The sequence below is a fragment of the Manis pentadactyla genome, chromosome 3 (genome assembly GCF_030020395.1).
Source record: "Manis pentadactyla isolate mManPen7 chromosome 3, mManPen7.hap1, whole genome shotgun sequence".
Lineage (NCBI taxonomy): Eukaryota > Metazoa > Chordata > Mammalia > Pholidota > Manidae > Manis > Manis pentadactyla.
Genome location: NC_080021.1, coordinates 50,407,448 through 50,424,836, shown reverse-complemented (window position 1 = coordinate 50,424,836; position 17,389 = coordinate 50,407,448). Strand labels below are relative to the sequence as shown.

Below are 17,389 nucleotides of genomic sequence, written 5' to 3'. Positions count from 1 at the left end.
TCACTGTGTCTCTCAATAAAAGCCTCTCCCTGGCTCTCCTACCAAAAAAAAAACAAAAAAAGATGAGGGTGATTGGGTCCTCCTAATACCTAACAACTGAACCTTAAAACTAGACAGATGTAACAATCTGATCATGGAGATCCGGACTGGGCCTCAACACATGCTGTTCCCTGGCAGAGCAGAAAAGGACGTGTGCCTTTACAGGGATATGCACCTCTCCAAGAAGAACAAGGCAGGAACCGAGCTCAGCACCTTGAGTTCAGAAAAAGGGCAGAGAGAAGAAAGGAATGAGGCATCAACTAAGTGTCCTCTTGGAAGGAATCATCAGAGGGGGAAAGAAACCTTCTCATTAATGATGAATTAATTCCTTTGTGTCAAATAATAAGAGAAGCTTAACAACTGATAGATAATATAGCAAATGATATTATAAGAGTATGCAAAAAATACCATGTTAGTATAGAGCATCTATTTTAAACTGGGAGTGAAGGTAGAAAGGATATAATGACAAATATTTAGCTATTATAATTATCTAAAATATTGAATAAATATTTTATTCCAGGCATATTTTATAGATGGAGAAACTAAAACTCAGAGAGTATAACTTTGCTAAATCTCATAGTAAGTGTAGAATCAGGATTCAAATTCAGGTTGGTCTGATTCCAAAAACCTTTATGCTTTCTTAATGCCAAAGAAAACCACCTTTTAAAATTGATAACTTATAAAAATGCAAGTGTTCAAAATATTTTTAATGATAAATTGTGGAACAAAAATTTTAATACCAAATAGATCCCATATTTAGAGCCAATCCTGAGAATACAGCATAATAAAAATGATTAGATTTAAATGAAGACTATTTCAGGAAAAGGGAATGAAGTAGCTGAAAACACTTTATCCAGGAGTATCATTACAAAATTCACATATTTTCAAGTTTTGAATGTTTTTGTTTATGCCCTGAAAAAGCAGATGCTGAGCTTTATCACCTATGTAGAATAATCATAATAAGTGATATTTGTCCAGTTATCCTAAAGTGACAAAATTTATAAGCATTCCTATTTGTATTTATTTATTGTTTCTATTAACTTAACTAGAACCATCACTTATTGACATCCTAAAGCTGCCAAACAGGGAAAATTATCCAGAAAAAACATTTGCTAAAGATACTAACTTTGAGATTAGATACTACTTTGAATAAAGTAGCATTTAAGTTAGCATCAAATTATGAAATATGGAGGATAAATCTTAGAAAAAATGTGAAAAACTTACACACAGGAAATGGCAAAATATTCCTGAGGTAGAAAGGACTTAATAGAAAGACACAGAATATCCATGGGTTGAAACATGCAACATTGTTAAAATATCAGTTCTCTGCAAATTTATCTATAGGTCCAATACAATCCCAATCAAAATTCCAGCCATCTAGTCATTGTGAAATTTGATAGGTTAATTATAAAATTTTACAAAGTGGAAGGATCTAAGAATAGCCAGTGCAGCTTTGAAAGAGAAGAACAAAGACAGAAGATTAACCCTGGTATTGCCCTCAAGATAGTCAAATAAAGCAATGGAATAAAAGATAATCCAGATAAACCTATAGATAGATAGATAGATAGATGGCTGATACTGACAAAGGTGGAAAGGTACAGTACCCAGAGGATAGCCTTTCCAACATGTAGTGCTAGAATTGGATATCCATATGCCAAAAATAAACTTGAATATTTTCCACCAAATATAAATTTTAACACAAAATGAAAAACAAATATAAATATAAAACCTAAACTGTAAAATGTCTAGGAGAAAATCTTTGTAACCTTAGGTTAGTAAAGATTTATTAGATACAACACCAAAAGCTCAATCAATAAAAGAACAAATAGAAAAACTGGGCTTCATCAAAATTTCAATTTCCTGCTTTTCAAAAGACACTGCTAAGAAAATGAAAAGACATGCCACAATCTGTGGGAAAGTATTTGTAAAGCATATATCTGACAAAGATATTATCTAGAACAACTAGAACGCTCAAAACTCAACATTAAGAACACAATAATCAAGTTTAAAAACTGAAAAGAAATTAATGAGAATGCTTGATATCTTGATCTAGGTGATTGTTACATGAATATAAACATATGTCAAAATTCATCAAACTGTATGCTAAGATTTCTGCATTTCATGGCATGTACTTCAATATAAAAATAATAAATAAGTAAATATTAAAGTGGGTAAAATATTTGAACAAACAGTTCACCCAAGAAAATACAGTTGATCCTCATTGCCCATTGTAATTGCATTCTATAAAATTACAGCAAACACTAATTTAGGGAATACTAGCTTGGAGAAGATATCTGGCATGAATATGGCATAATCCTGCAGGACATAGCATACACCTTAAAGCTATAATCATATACGATGCTGTGTTCCCAGTAGGGAGAACACATTGCAATATACCTTCCCCAAGCTTGCCCTCAGCAATGTGTCTAAAATGCTGTTTCATCATTCTATCAGGTTAAAAATTGTGACTAGGGCAAATACCATAAAAGGCCTTAAGAGTGTTGCCTGAGACTCTGTGCAAGATATGCATACCTGTAAACAAAATATATCAATTTTGATCCAAGTGAATCTAATTGTCCCCAAGTTACAAGTTGGCTCGCTGTAAAACCCCCAGTTTGAGGGTTTGTTACATATTTTTCAGGTTGTATAGTTGACAGTAGCAATAGCCTTAGTGAGCTGGTTCTACCCATAGCCTCTCTCTCTGCAACCATGGCTTCCCTGATCATAAGTCCATTGTGCTAGCACCAGGCATGGCTGAATCCAGAGTCACTCAGTAAATTCATTAAATCAGTATTCTCAAGTATGATGTTAAACTATCCCCTAAACTAAAACTCTATCAGTCATTATACTTCCTTCTTAGTAGTGGAAGGTGCGTGATGAAATACTTTATACCTTATATCAGACAGGGTGTCTCAGTATGCTTCAGATCACTCAATCCCAACGATTTCACTGATGTGTCAAGTCCATGAATTTTCATAGAATTTATCTTGAACTCACTGGAGCTCAGATGCCCCAATATACCTGGCACATGTTTACATCTGATCCCAAAATGATATTCTGGGATAGTACAGGTCCCTTTGGACTATATAATGACAGAGAGCAGAATAGTTAACATAGCCCTTGAACAAGACCATAAATAAATACTGCTGCTGGTCCCATAAGACTATAAACTCTTTTCTGGGCTAAGGATGGAAAATAATTCATTCATCAAATCAGTGAGCCAAGGACTTTGACAAATACAGTCAATATGTAGATTTTTCCACTGGTAGAAACTTCACATCTACCATGAGATTATCAACCTTCCCAAAATGTTGAGAATCACTGTTCTAAGAAAATTAACCTTACATTGTCCATTACCAAGAGGTGTTATTAAAGCTTCAAAATCTTTTTGACATTCTAAAAAGCATCAGGCTAAGTAAATCATTCTAGGTTAAAAAAATAACCTTAAAGAGGTCTATATGCATGGCTTTAACATTCTTCCCATTATCTCCTGGTGGTATACTATTTGTCTGGCCTCTGCTATCGGTCTCCTTTTGTAAGCTAATTTTCCTGCATTATTAAATGTTAGTGTAACAGACTGACTCATCAGAGTAAACTTTTCCAAGTCCAAGTCTCCAATAGCCAGTAACTTTCTGATGACACACAAGTAAACATTTATCCATCAGCCTCATTTCCAATGAGCTCCTGAAATGTATAACTAACTGCTTACTGAACATTTTTATTTAAATGTCCTGCATTATATTCAGGTGAACAGCTCCACAATTGAACTTACCATCTTATTACCCCTTTCTCCTCCCCAACTCCCTAAATGTTCCTATTATGATACTCCAATTACAGTAGAAACCAATAATATTCAAAGAATTGTCTAAGTTAGAAGGATAAAATTTATCTTAGATGCCTTCTTATTGTTGATTTCCCACATCCAATCAGTGTACACCCTGAACATTCCTTCTTTCTTAAATATGTGAATTATCTACTTCAACATTTCACTAATAATGACATAGCACTAATATTCATTAGTATTTCCCTGTCATAAAATTTTTCTCCTTTCTTCCATTATGTCCTCTCCTTCAATCTGTCCTCCAAACTTCTCCTACAAGGATATTTCTCAAATGCAAATGTATCAGTCTTCTGCACAAATACATAAATTTTCGTATAAAATTCAAACACCTAGCTAGATACATAAGCTCTTTATAATCTTATCAGTGTATTTCTTGCAGCTTCCCCATATTTTATTCTTGGCTGTAGCTTAACTAAAACATGTGCAGATTCCTGAAAGGACATTTCAGGCTTATGCACTGGCATCGTCACATAAAGTTTGGTCTTCCTGAAACTCTGACTTCAGCCCCTGCTTCATATCGCTAACTGCTGTTTGTCCCCCAACACTCAGCGCAGTGGTCATCCATCCTGGTAAGCCTCTCCCAACTTACAAAAGGGATCTATACTCCCATCCTTGGAAAACCCTCAAGACCCACATCTTCAGTCCTTAACATAAGTACTATCATCATTAATTTCCTCATCCTTCAACAAATGGCAAAACAAGTCATTTCTTACACTGGCCTTTGTGTCAACAGAAAATAGGACAATGATAGTAATTAACTGTAGTCAAATTTTTTTTTGCAAAAGAATGTAAATCCAACCACCTTCAAATATCAAGAAAAGTATTCTAGAACTCATTCCTGCCAAGACTCACTGAGCTAAAATGTAAAGAGAAATGTAATTGGATAGAACCAAGTTTGGTAAATATCACTTAATTTTTAAGACAACTTTTAGAGACATTTTTGATTTACAACAAAATTGAGATGGCAGTACAAAGAAATCACATGCCCTCTGCACCCACACGTGCATAGCCTCTCCCATTATCAACATCTCACCAGATTGTACTTCTCTGTTTTGTTTACCAAGGATGAACCTACATTGACACATCATAATCACCCAAAATCTGTGCTTTGCCTTAGGTTTCATTCTTGGTGTTGTACATTCTATGGATTTAAACAAATGTATAATGACATATACCCAGTATTATATTATACAGAGTGTTTTTCACCTCCCTAAGAATCCTTTGTGCTCTGTCTATTCATTTCCTCCTCTGCCCTCTCACTTATGGCAACCACTGATTTTTTTTATTCCATCCATAGTTCTGCCTCTGGAAATAATTGGAATCATATAGTATGTAGCTTTTGCAGATTGTCTTCTTTCAATTGGTAATATACATTTAAGTTTCTTCTGTGTCTTCTCTAACTTGATAGCTCATTTCTTTTTAGCACTGAATAATATCCTATTGTCTGGATGTAACACAATCATTGAATTTTTATTATGTGTCCTCCCTGGTTTCACACTCTTTTGCATTCCAGCATCTTTTGAAACTCCTATTCATAATTCCTACTATATTTTTGTGAAAGGCAACTGAGCAACTACCTCTCTTCTTCTAGTAAGTGTATTATTGTTTTTCCAAATAGATACTATAATTGAGTAATACTTCCTGGAGTTATCTTCTACAAATTTGCTATCATACAGTAATATTTTAATCAAAAACTATATAAGTTCTATTCTCTCTTTCAAATATCTTTCTTTATTTATAAATTATAACATAAAAGGAAAAGGCCCAGCTAATATTAAAATATGTTGCACTGTTTGATTTTCTCCTATGAGTATCCTAAGCTATGGGATATACCATAAAAGATGGTATGATTTATATGTGACATACTTATATGTTTCTTTATATCTTCTACTCATTCTAATTTGAAACAAAAATAAATTCTCCTGAAAAGCTATAAAAGACAAGACGTTTATTTATAGTATTTGGAAATAGTTTCCTTTGTTACAACAAGTTTTTTTCTTTCAAAATTCACCAGTGCCAGAAACTTTTCTAGGTCTTAGGAGACAGCAGCGGACAAAACAAAGTCTGCTCTCATAGAGCTTACATTATATATGTGTGTGGTATCATAAAATGATAAAAGTAATGGGAGAGGGAACATCAGGTCAAGGGGAGAAAAAATAATGGAGCATAGGATATAATTTTCCATAACGAAAGTTCGTATGAAATTGACTCACAGAGGAGACCTGAAGCGGATGAGTGACCAAGCCAGTCATACAGCCCTCTGGTGTAGAGTAATAAAAGAAGAATAAACAATGCAAAATCCTGATGACAGCTTGATCTATTTATGGAAATGTTAGAAAGTCACTGTACCTAGAATAAAGTGAACAAAGAGAGGAGAGGTCAAATATGAGATCAGTTTGGTAACTAGGGGTTAACTTATTTAGGACTTTGAAGGTTATAATTACGACTTTGGATTTTAATTTGAATGAGATGAGAAGGCTTTGGCATAGTATGACTTAAATTTAAATATCACCTTGATTGCTTTACAGTTAAAAGATTTTAAGAAGACAAAAAGAGCAAGGATGGAAACAAGAAAGCCAGTAAAGAGGCACTAACGCATGTGAGAGATGTTAGTGGTAGAGGAAATGCTGAGAAACAGGCTTGACGAGCAGACATATCGAGTATGAATGTAGTGGACATATAGAGTATGAAAGAGAGAGGAGCACCAAGAGTAATTCCAAAGTTTCAGTCTGAGCAACTTAAAGGATGGAATTTCAACTTAGAGAAGTGGGGGAATTCTAGGAAAGAACAGGTTTTGAGGAATGGAAATCAGTAGTTTTGTTTTTAACCTACTAGATATCTAAAATGTTGGGCAGGTAGTTAAGTTCATTGGAGAGGACTAAGTCAAAGATACACCAGTTGTGGCAGACGTTGTTGAGGCCTATGCACATCCATCCTATCAGGATTACCCATTTTCACTTGCATTTATCCAACTTCCAATGGTCAGTATTTGTGACTCAGCTTAATGGCTTTCTCCAGCCATTGGATTGCTTTATGCATGTGGCAGGCTGGAAGTGCCAGGGAACTGAAGTCCCCCAGGAATGGGCTAAATCTGAAGTATCTGCTATCTACTAGCAACCAGAATCCCCAGTGGAAATAAAGTTCCAGTTCCCACAACAGTAACTTGTTCAAAAGTGCACCATTTATTGGTGCCCCTCCTTGTCTCGCTTTCACAAACTTCTGTTCAGGTTTCCTGGGATCATCTTCCACACAGCTACTTGCACTTGAATTTTTATCTCAGAGCCTGTTTCTGGGAAAGCTTAAACTAAGACAGCAATCATTAGCGCATTAGCATATGGATAATATCTAAGTTGTAAGACTGGATGAGATCAGCTGGGGATCAAGTTATCAAAGAAAACATACCCAAGGAGTAAGTCCTGAATGCTTCCCATACTTAGAGGCCAGGAAGATGAGAAGGAACCAGGGGAGAAGACTAAGAACAAATAGCTAGTGATATACAGAGGGGGAAAAAAAAATAGTAAAAGGTGGTGTTCTAAGAAAGTGATTAAAGATAATATCACAAGAAAGATGGAATGATTAAATACCAAATGCTACCAATCTGGAAAAACAGTGATAACCACAAACAAACTATGGAATTTGGCCTCAGAAGAGAGTGGGCATTATTTAAGAAAGTCCATATCTCAATGGATAAAAATTAAAATGAAAATTCAAAGTCTCTTTGCTACTGAGTTTTTGTGCCAAATGGCTGGACAGACATAGACACCTTGCTGATAACAACATCATATTTTTATCTCCCAATAGTCCCTTCTTGCCTAAAAATCTTTGATTCAGTTAACTATCCAACTACCTGCCAATAAATAAAGACAGGAAAAGGATAATGCAAAGGGGCTGACTGGGAAAGCAATGTCCTTGAGAGCATAAGAAGCATGGAATCCAAAAAAAAGTGTTTTATTTGTTGTTTTGTTTGTGGTTTTGTTTTTATTTGTTCACAGAGTAGATGCTTTATCACAGCTATCTTAAGAATTATCACTCAAGCATAATTATGTATTTTATATGATTTTATATTATTTATAAACATAATTTAATATGCCTAACAAAGTAGGCCCCCAGTTAGATCATCACAGATTCAAGCACTGCAATTTGCTTCAGATGCACATGAGTTATCTCACCAGTAAGAGAACATTTTCAGGTTTTTCAACAGAACAGCAAATTCCAACTGAATTAAACTATAAGGAAGCAAGAAGGCTCATATAATTGGAAAGTTTAGAAACATGATTGATCTTAGATAAGGTGTATTTGTGTGGCTCAAACACAGTGAGTGGAACTACTTCCTTCCTCATTTCTCTTTGTTGGCCTCATTCTGCGAGGCCTCCACTGCTGGTCCCAAAACAGTCTCCAGGTTACAGTTTCTTGTTCATATTCAGTGGGGTACAAAACTCCCATAGCCAAGTATTTCCAGCAAAAGTCCTGAAATTAATTACGATTTAGTTGGCCATCTCAGAACTAACTTATATTTCACAGAGCATTCACAGAATTAGATCAATCAAGGCCCGCCAAGTCAAGATCAAGGGTAAAATGTGGTGGTACTACACAAACAGAAGTAACAGTACTGCTATCAAAGGAAAGGTTAATTAATACTAAAGGATGTGTCCACTGCGGTACCCGTAGTCAACACCAGAAGGATCGCATTAGTTACAGAACAACATGTGAAGTCATAATTAGGGTCCACTCTGTACCTGCACAGAGCAGGCAAATGGAAAAGAAATGAAGTGCCAATTGTATCTGTATGAACAGCTTTACTACTCAGTGATGCTCAGTGACTGCAGTCAAGCCACTTATAAAAGAGGTCCCTTTCCAGAATGAAATGGAGATTTTATACATACACGTTTGTGTGTGTGTCTGAGAAAGAGAGCGGGAACACTCAGCTGAGTGATTTTCTCACCCTTCAGAAGATAAGGTAGAAAAGAGAAAGAAAAAACCCTAAGATAGATTAGTATCTCCAACTAGACTGAGATCATCAGGAAAACTTTAAAGTCTACTTAATAAACAAATATTTTTTGAGCACCCATGCTCATGTATTAGGCATTAGTAATGTCCCAAAGAAAATGTAGAACATATCCTACTTAGTAGGGGCATACACACTGTGAGAAGAGAGATAAAAAATGAAAAGATAAACACATTGATTAATCAATTAATTAGATAACAAATAAAACACAAATAATATTAGGATGAAATGAGTGATACACTGAAAAATTAGTGATATGAGGGAGAGTGACTGATGGCTGTTGTAGGCTGGTGGTCATAGAAGGCCTCTCTGAGTTAGGAAATTCAAGCTGAGTTCTAAAATGAGTTAGTCCCTCCAAAGATATGGGGGAAAACCAGATTAAGAAGGAAGAGATCATGCAAAGCACCTAAATTTTTATGTTTCTGTAACAGAAATATCACAGTGACTACACTGTCCTGAAGAGAAAATTGTATTATATGAAGTTGAGAGCAATAGCAGGGGACAAAACACACAGGGGCTTTATAGCTGGAAAAAGGAATTCGAATTTAATATGGTTTTAATAATAAGCATAGGTTTAAGGAGAAGGACATGATCTAATCACTGTCTTAAAAAGGCATTCAGGTTTTTGTGTGAAGATTGGTTAATATAAGGGTAAGAGTGGAATAAGAGGGCTAAAGAGAAGTGTTGTTTTAGTTTACATAAAATATGATTATGGCTTTGATGGGAGAAGCAGCAAGTCTTGGCATATGTTTTGGAGGCAGAGCCAACAGACTTGTTGATTGTCTTGATATGGGGAATAGGCTACACAGAGGAATCAAAGTTAACTTTTAGATTATTTTCCTGACCTAGTGGATAGATTAAGGGGCCATTTATTTGGTACAGGAAATAATGGAGGTAGCAGATTAGAACAGGGGCAGTAGGCATCAAGAATTTTATTTAGCTATGGTTATTATCAGATGCCCGTGAGGCATCCACGTGGCAATATTCAGTAGAGAGATATGAATCTGTTGTACAAGGAAAGATCATGAATGGAAATACAGATTTGGGAGTTATAAGTACATAAAAGGATACTGAAAGACATTGAAATAAATTAGTCAATCCAAGGAGAATTTAAGCCAAACCTTGAGAAAGTATATATATGGAAAAGAGAAGAGTCCATGGAATAAATGCTACACAGAGGAGGAGAAATCAGCAAGATCCTGAAAAAGAGTTAGATCACTTTTTAAAGCCAAGAAAAGAAGAAATTATTACAAGGTGGAACTGTGAGAGTCAAACACTGATCACAGAAGGCCAAATAAATTAATGACCATTGAATTCAGCAACATGGATGTCACTGTTGACCTTGACAGGTGCTGTCTGTGATAAGATGGGGCAGAAACCAGAGAAGAGTAGGTTGAAGAGAGAATTTGAGGTGACTTAAGTGCATACATAGACTATAGTAACTCCATTGGTAAGACTGGGTAACAAAGGACTATTTTTATAAGAAAGAATATACTAAAACATGTAAGTACATCAGTGAAAATTATACTGAAAAAATTTATTGGAGAATTTATTACTTACCAAGTATTCAATTTCTTCCTTCATCAATCAAACATTTGAATGAATAAAACATGTAGTATGTGGTCCAGGATGCACTCTTAAAATGTATATTATGGAAGTTGTACATATAATCCAACATAAATTAAATACAAACAACAATGCTTCAGATTATTTAACTGTTAATTCGCTTCTCAGAAATTGGGAGCTGTGGGGACACAGAGTTTTAATTTAAAAGAAGAAAAGAGTGAACACAATACAAGAGAGAGACCAGAAGAGGAAAAGAGAGACTATAAAAATATGCTCACAGTTATCCTTCTTCACAAATTTGTTCGCATGCTCTTGAGCATTGTCATTATACATTTCAGGGGCCATGAACTTCTCATGAATTTAGAAATTTGAAGGTCTGGTTATGAATCTTAATTTTGACACATAATCTTTCCAACCAGTCTCCACATTGGAGAAAAGAATATTATCTTTGATAAACCTACTTCCATGTAACATTGTGATGATTAAATAAAACAAGGTATTATATATAATAGTAAAAAGAAAGGTCAAATAGAGGCTTGGTTACTCTGGTTTTGGTACCATTAAATACTATCAGATGTACGTGATTATTCCAATTTATCAAATGAAGAATTGGTCCACTTCATTTTTGAAATTACATAATTATTCTTCATCATAGTGCCTTATCAAATTGTACTTGATACTTGATAAAAATTTAAAAATTAGCTTGAACTCAAAGATTAGGTTTTTGGTTGAAGTACTATATCTCAATAAGACAATCATGGAGGAATTCATTAGAACTAATCGCAAGCACAAAATGAGTCACTCATTTTGTTTCTTTTTTTTTTTTGTAGATAATTATTTTTTATTGAAGGGTAGTTGACACACAGTATTACATTAGTTTCAGGTGTACAACACAGTGATTCAACATTTATATACATGATAATTCTAGCTACCAGCTATCACCATACAAAGTTGTTACAATATTTTGACTATATTCCTTATGCTATACATTACATCCCGCATACTTATTTATTTTACGACTGGAAGTGTGTACTTTTTTTTTTTTTTTGAGAGGGCATCTCTCATATTTATTGATCAAATAGTTGTTAACAACAATAAAATTCTGTATAGGGGAGTCAATGCTCAATGCACAATCATTAATCCACCCCAAGCCTAATTTTCATCAGTCTCCAATCTTCTGAAGCATAACGAACAAGTTCTTACATGGAGAACAAATTCTTACATAGTGAATTAGTTACATGGTGAACAGTACAAGGGTAGTCATCACAGAAACTTTCAGTTTTGCTCATGCAGTATGAACTATAAACAATCAGTTCAAATATGAATATTCGTTTGATTTTTATACTTGATTTATATGTGGATACCACATTTCTCTATTATTATTATTTTTAATAAAATGCTGAGGTCGTAGGTAGATGCAAGATAAAGGTACAAAACATAGTTTAGTGTTGTAAGAGAGCAAATGTAGATGATCAGGTGTGTGCCTGTAGACTATGTGTTAATCCAAGCTAGACAAGGGCAATAAAACATCCACGGATGCCGATTTCTCTCAGAACAGGGGGGGTGAGGTTCTAAGCCTCACCTCTGTTGATCCCCAATTTCTCACCTGATGGCCCCCCTGCGACTGTGCCTGTCTTAGGTTGTTCCTCCCTTGAGGAATCTTACCCGTCTCTGGCTAACCAGTCATCTTCCGGGGCCATACAGGGAAATGTGAAGTTGGTAAGTGAGAGAGAAGCCTTATTGTTTGAAAAAGTTAGCTTTTTACTTCTTTGCATATTTATGCCCTGTGGCTTCTATGCCCAGCATTTGTCTTGAGGTATCTTTACCACTTGGAGGAATTATGATACTCGGTAAATTTGATATGAGGCACGAATTCTATTTAAGGGTTGTAATTAGGAAGGAAGAAGAAAAGCTACAGAAGTAGCAGGTGGAAGAAAACATGGGAAGATTGATTATTTCTTTGACATATCTTCTTGTAGAGTAACTTCAACATGTATAGGTTTTGAACTACTAATTAAATTGCGCACACACATTAACATAATAGGAGTACAGTTACATAACCAAAGCAGACCTATAATTACCAGCCATCTCCAGTGAAACCAAGAAAACCAGTTAGGCACCTTAGACATTTGTGAAAACTTATCTATGATATGGTGGATATTGTCCAACTGAACTTGAACAGTCTGAGAGAAATCAGACAAATTAAAACAACCCATTCCTGGGGACTGTTCACATCCCATATGTTCTTTTAACAGTAGATAGTCTGTAGTTCTAAGATTTTGGAGCGCTACAATTTGCACTTCTCCGAATTCTTGGTTGAGTTCCAACAGTATAGGTCCAGTCAAATTTGTTGTTTTACTGTATGCACAGGCCGGCTTAGATATCTCCTTCTTCATTCCCATGGCAAGTCCAGGAACTGGTGGGATGAGTGCATCTACAGCTGTAGCAGCGCGTGGATCTTTGTTGGGGTTTTTTGGTGATCATCTTCTGGCATGAGTCTTCCAGAGAGTGCTGATGTTGGAAGTTCTTTTTCATATCATAGCCAAATTAAGCTTTGATCCTCTGTATAAACACAAACAGACCCTTTGCCTACACTTTTATATGCCCTTTATACCATTGTGTAGAACTCATTGGAGGTCGCCACACAGTAACTGCTTTTTATTTATTTTTTTGTTATCATTAATCTAAAATTACATGATGAATATTATGTTTACTAGGCTCTCCCCTATACCAGGTCTCCCCTATAAACCCCTTTACAGTCACTGTCCATCAGCATAGCAAAATGTTGTAGAATCACTACTTGTCTTCTCTGTGTTGTACAGCCCTCCCATTTCTCCCACCCACCCCATGCATGATAATCTTAATAACCCCCTTCTTCTTCACCCCCCCTTATCTCTCCCTACCCACCCATCCTCCCCAGTCCCTTTCCCTTTGGTACCTGCTAGTCCATTCTTGAGTTCTGTGATTCTGCTGCTGTTTTGTTCCTTCAGTTTTTCCTTTGTTCTTATACTCCACAGATGAGTGAAATCATTTGGTATTTCTCTTTCTCCGCTTGGCTTATTTCACTGAGCATAATACCCTCCAGCTCCATCCATGTTGCTGTAAATGGTAGAATTTGTCCTTTTCTTATGGCTGAGTAGTATTCCATTGTGTATATGTACCACATCTTCTTTATCCATTCATCTGTCGATGGACATTTAGGTTGCTTCTACTTCTTGGCTATTGCAAATAGTGCTGCGATAAACATAGGGGTGCATCTGTCTTTCTCAAACTTGATTGCTTCATTCTTAGGGTAAATTCCTAGGAGTGCAATTCCTGGGTCAAATGGTAAGTCTGTTTTGAGCATTTTGATGTACCTCCATACTGCTTTCCACAATGGTTGAACTAACTTACATTCCCACCAGCAGTGTAGGAGAGTTCCCCTTTCTCCACAGCCTCGCCAACAATTGTTGTTGTTTGTCTTTTGGATGGCAGCCATCCTTACTGGTGTGAGGTGATACCTCATTGTAGTTTTAATTTGCATTTCTCTGATAATTAGCGATGTGGAGCATCTTTTCATGTGTCTGTTGGCCATCTGTATTTCTTTTTTGGGGAACTGTCTGTTCAGTTCCTCTGCCCATTTTTTAATTGGGTTATTTGTTTTTTGTTTGTTGAGGCATGTGAGCTCTTTATATAGTCTGGACATCAAGCCTTTATCGAATGTGTCATTTTCAAATATATTCTCCCATACTGTAGGGTTTCTTTTTGTTCTATTGATGGTGACTTTTGCTGTACAGAAGCTTTTCAGCTTAATATAGTCCCACTTATTCATTTTTGCTGTTGTTTTCCTTGCCCGGGGAGATATGTTCAAGAAGAGGTCACTCATGTTTATGTCTAAGAGGCAAAAGCCTATGTTTTCTTCCAAGAGTTTAATGGTTTCATGACTTACATTCAGGTCTTTGATCCATTTGGAGTTTACTTTTGTATATGGGGTTAGACAATGGTCCAGTTTCATTCTCCTACATGTAGCTGTCCAGTTTTGCCAGCACCACCTGTTGAAGAGACTGTCATTTCGCCATTGTATGTCCATGGCTCCTTTATCAAATATTAATTGACCATATATGTCTGGGTTAATGTCTGGATTCTCTAGTCTGTTCCATTGGTCTGTGGCTCTGCTCTTGTGCCAGTACCAAATTGTCTTGATTACTATGGCTTTATAGTAGAGCTTGAAGTTGGGGAGTGAGATCCCCCCTACTTTATTCTTCTTTCTCAGGATTGCTTTGGCTATTTGGGGTCTTTGGTGTTTCCATATGAATTTTTGAATTATTTGTTCCAGTTCATTGAAGAATGTTGCTGGTAATTTCATAGGGATTGCATCAAATCTGTATATTGCTTTGGGCAGGATGGCCATTTTGACGATATTAATTCTTCCTAGCCACGAGCATGAGATGAGTTTCCATCTGTTAGTGTCCCCTTTAATTTCTCTTAAGAGTGACTTGTAGTTTTCAGAGTATAAGTCTTTCACTTCTTTGGTTAGGTTTATTCCTAGGTATTTTATTCTTTTTGATGCAATTGTGAATGGAGTTGTTTTCCTGATTTCTCTTTCTGTTGGTTCATTGTTAGTGTATAGGAAAGCCACAGATTTCTGTGTGTTGATTTTGTATCCTGTAACTTTGCTGTATTCCGATATCAGTTCTAGTAGTTTTGGGGTGGAGTCTTTAGGGTTTTTTATGTACAGTATCATGTCATCTGCAAATAGTGACAGTTTAACTTCTTCTTTACCAATCTGGATTCCTTGTGTTTCTTTGTTTTGTCTGATTGCCGTGGCTAGGACCTCCAGTACTATGTTAAATAACAGTGGGGACAGTGGGCATCCCTGTCTAGTTCCCGATCTCAGAAGAAAAGCTTTCAGCTTCTCGCTGTTCAATATAATGTTGGCTGTGGGTTTATCATAGATGGCCTTTATTATGTTGAGGTACTTGCCCTCTATTCCCATTTTGCTGAGAATTTTTATCATGAATGGATGTTGAACTTTGTCAAATGCTTTTTCAGCATCTATGGAGATGATCATGTGGTTTTTGACTTTCTTTTTGTTGATGTGGTGGATGATGTTGATGGACTTTCGAATGTTGTACCATCCTTGCATCCCTGGGATGAATCCCACTTGGTCATGGTGTACGATCCTTTTGATGTATTTTTGAATTCGGTTTGCTAATATTTTGTTGAGTATTTTTGCATCTACGTTCATCAGGGTTATTGGTCTGTAGTTTTCTTTTTTGGTGGGGTCTTTGCCTGGTTTTGGTATTAGGGTGATGTTACCTTCATAGAGTGAGTTTAGGAGTATCCCCTCCTCTTCTATTTTTTGGAAAACTTTAAGGAGAATGGGTATTATGTCTTCCCTGTAGGTCTGATATCCTTTTGTTTCTTGATATACTTTACATGCCTCGGTATCAGAGCCAACAGTGAACTGTATTCACAGAAGAAATCTCAGCGTGGCAGCTCTTTAGTTCATTCCTGCTTCCTAAATGCCTTCTCCACCAGCAGCTGCTCTGGAATTCTAGACTGCCAACTCAGTATTCCCACCACTGAAGGCACTGTGATGGCTGCTGCATCAGGCAGTGTGCCCTGAATATTAGCCCAAGCTGCACAGAAATGCCTGTCAATGAAGATTAAAGGAAACCACTTTATAATTGGCTTAGCTGAGGAATTCATGTACCTTCAAATGTCATAAATCAACTTACACTTACAGTCACTGACTATTTAATTAATAGCTTCATGTTGTCAGTCCAGAAAGGGTCACTGAGGACAAGATATAAAAGGTTCAAAATTTCTACCAGCCTCTATAGTACTCTTAGAATCAAAATATTGTCACATTAGTCAAAATAATTACTGAGACAGCATCAGACCCTTTTCAGCAGCTAAGAAAAAATAGTAATTTTTCTCTCTGCATATATTTCCTGTATTCTTTCTTTAGCCTACTATATGTACCTTTATGTACAACAATAAAATAGAGCCAGGATCTCCAGTAAGAAATGAGTTGTATTTATATAGTGTCACTGATTTACATATTTTTATATTTAAATTGTGTAAGATGTACTTGAGGCTAAAACCCAAAGATAGAATTCTCAGTCAAGAGAATGGAGTATAGCCAGAATAATTTAAATCACAATTAAGAATTGCTTCTAGTATCTTAATATGACTAACATAATATTTCACTAAAGTTTTCCCGATTATTTCACCAAACAGTGAGAGAAAGTTCTTTACTACACCTGGAAAAAAACTGATAAATAGAGCTTATAAATAGGGAAGAAATCAAATTAGTATAAGAGATATTAGGAGATAGTTATAAAGAATTATGAGCATAAGCCACACTTTATTAAAAGAGGTAGAAGGAATATTAAATGACTTTATTAGTCAATTTGAATTTTTATTTAAAATGTATCTACTTCTGAGATGGGGTTTACATTGTAAATAGTTAAATATGATCTCTAAGACTCACAATTGTGTTTTTTATGCTTATAGTCTTCCTTAGTAATTAAGCTTATTTATTACTAACAGGCTGGCACTGTAACTAGTTTTCAAAATCAGTGTAACCAAGAAGGCAGATACATTGACCTAACAGAGATACCTCTGCTCCTAACCTATGAATTTAAAAAACTGCTTGGTTAATATCAGAACTGACAGCTACAGTCACATCTTCTCTCCAAGTTTGAGAGCAAGGGAGGAAAATAGAAAGACAAATCAATTTGAATTCCACAGACCTTTTTTTGCTATTAAGATAATTTATTTTCTACAGATTAGCAGTGGAAATAGCATAATATTGTATTAGCACACAGGCTTTGGAGTCACATGTTTATATTCTTAATCAGGTGCCACCAATTATTACCTATATGATCTTAACTAGGTTAACACTCTAGGTCCATGTTTTTCTCATTTATAAAATGAGGATTATTGTAGGA

At 35.7% G+C, this 17,389-nt stretch overlaps 1 long non-coding RNA gene across 1 annotated transcript in view; it reads right to left on the bottom strand.

The window, feature by feature from the left end:
- Nucleotides 1-8,224: 8,224 nt before the first annotated feature.
- LOC118935812 (uncharacterized) overlaps nt 8,225-17,389 on the bottom strand; it is a 28,479-nt gene continuing 19,314 nt past the window's right edge. The window contains exons 2-3 of the long non-coding RNA XR_008996768.1: nt 15,908-16,086; nt 8,225-8,347 (exon numbers count right to left, since the gene is read on the bottom strand). This is a non-coding gene — a long non-coding RNA (uncharacterized LOC118935812). The remainder of the gene's footprint in view (nt 8,348-15,907; nt 16,087-17,389) is intronic.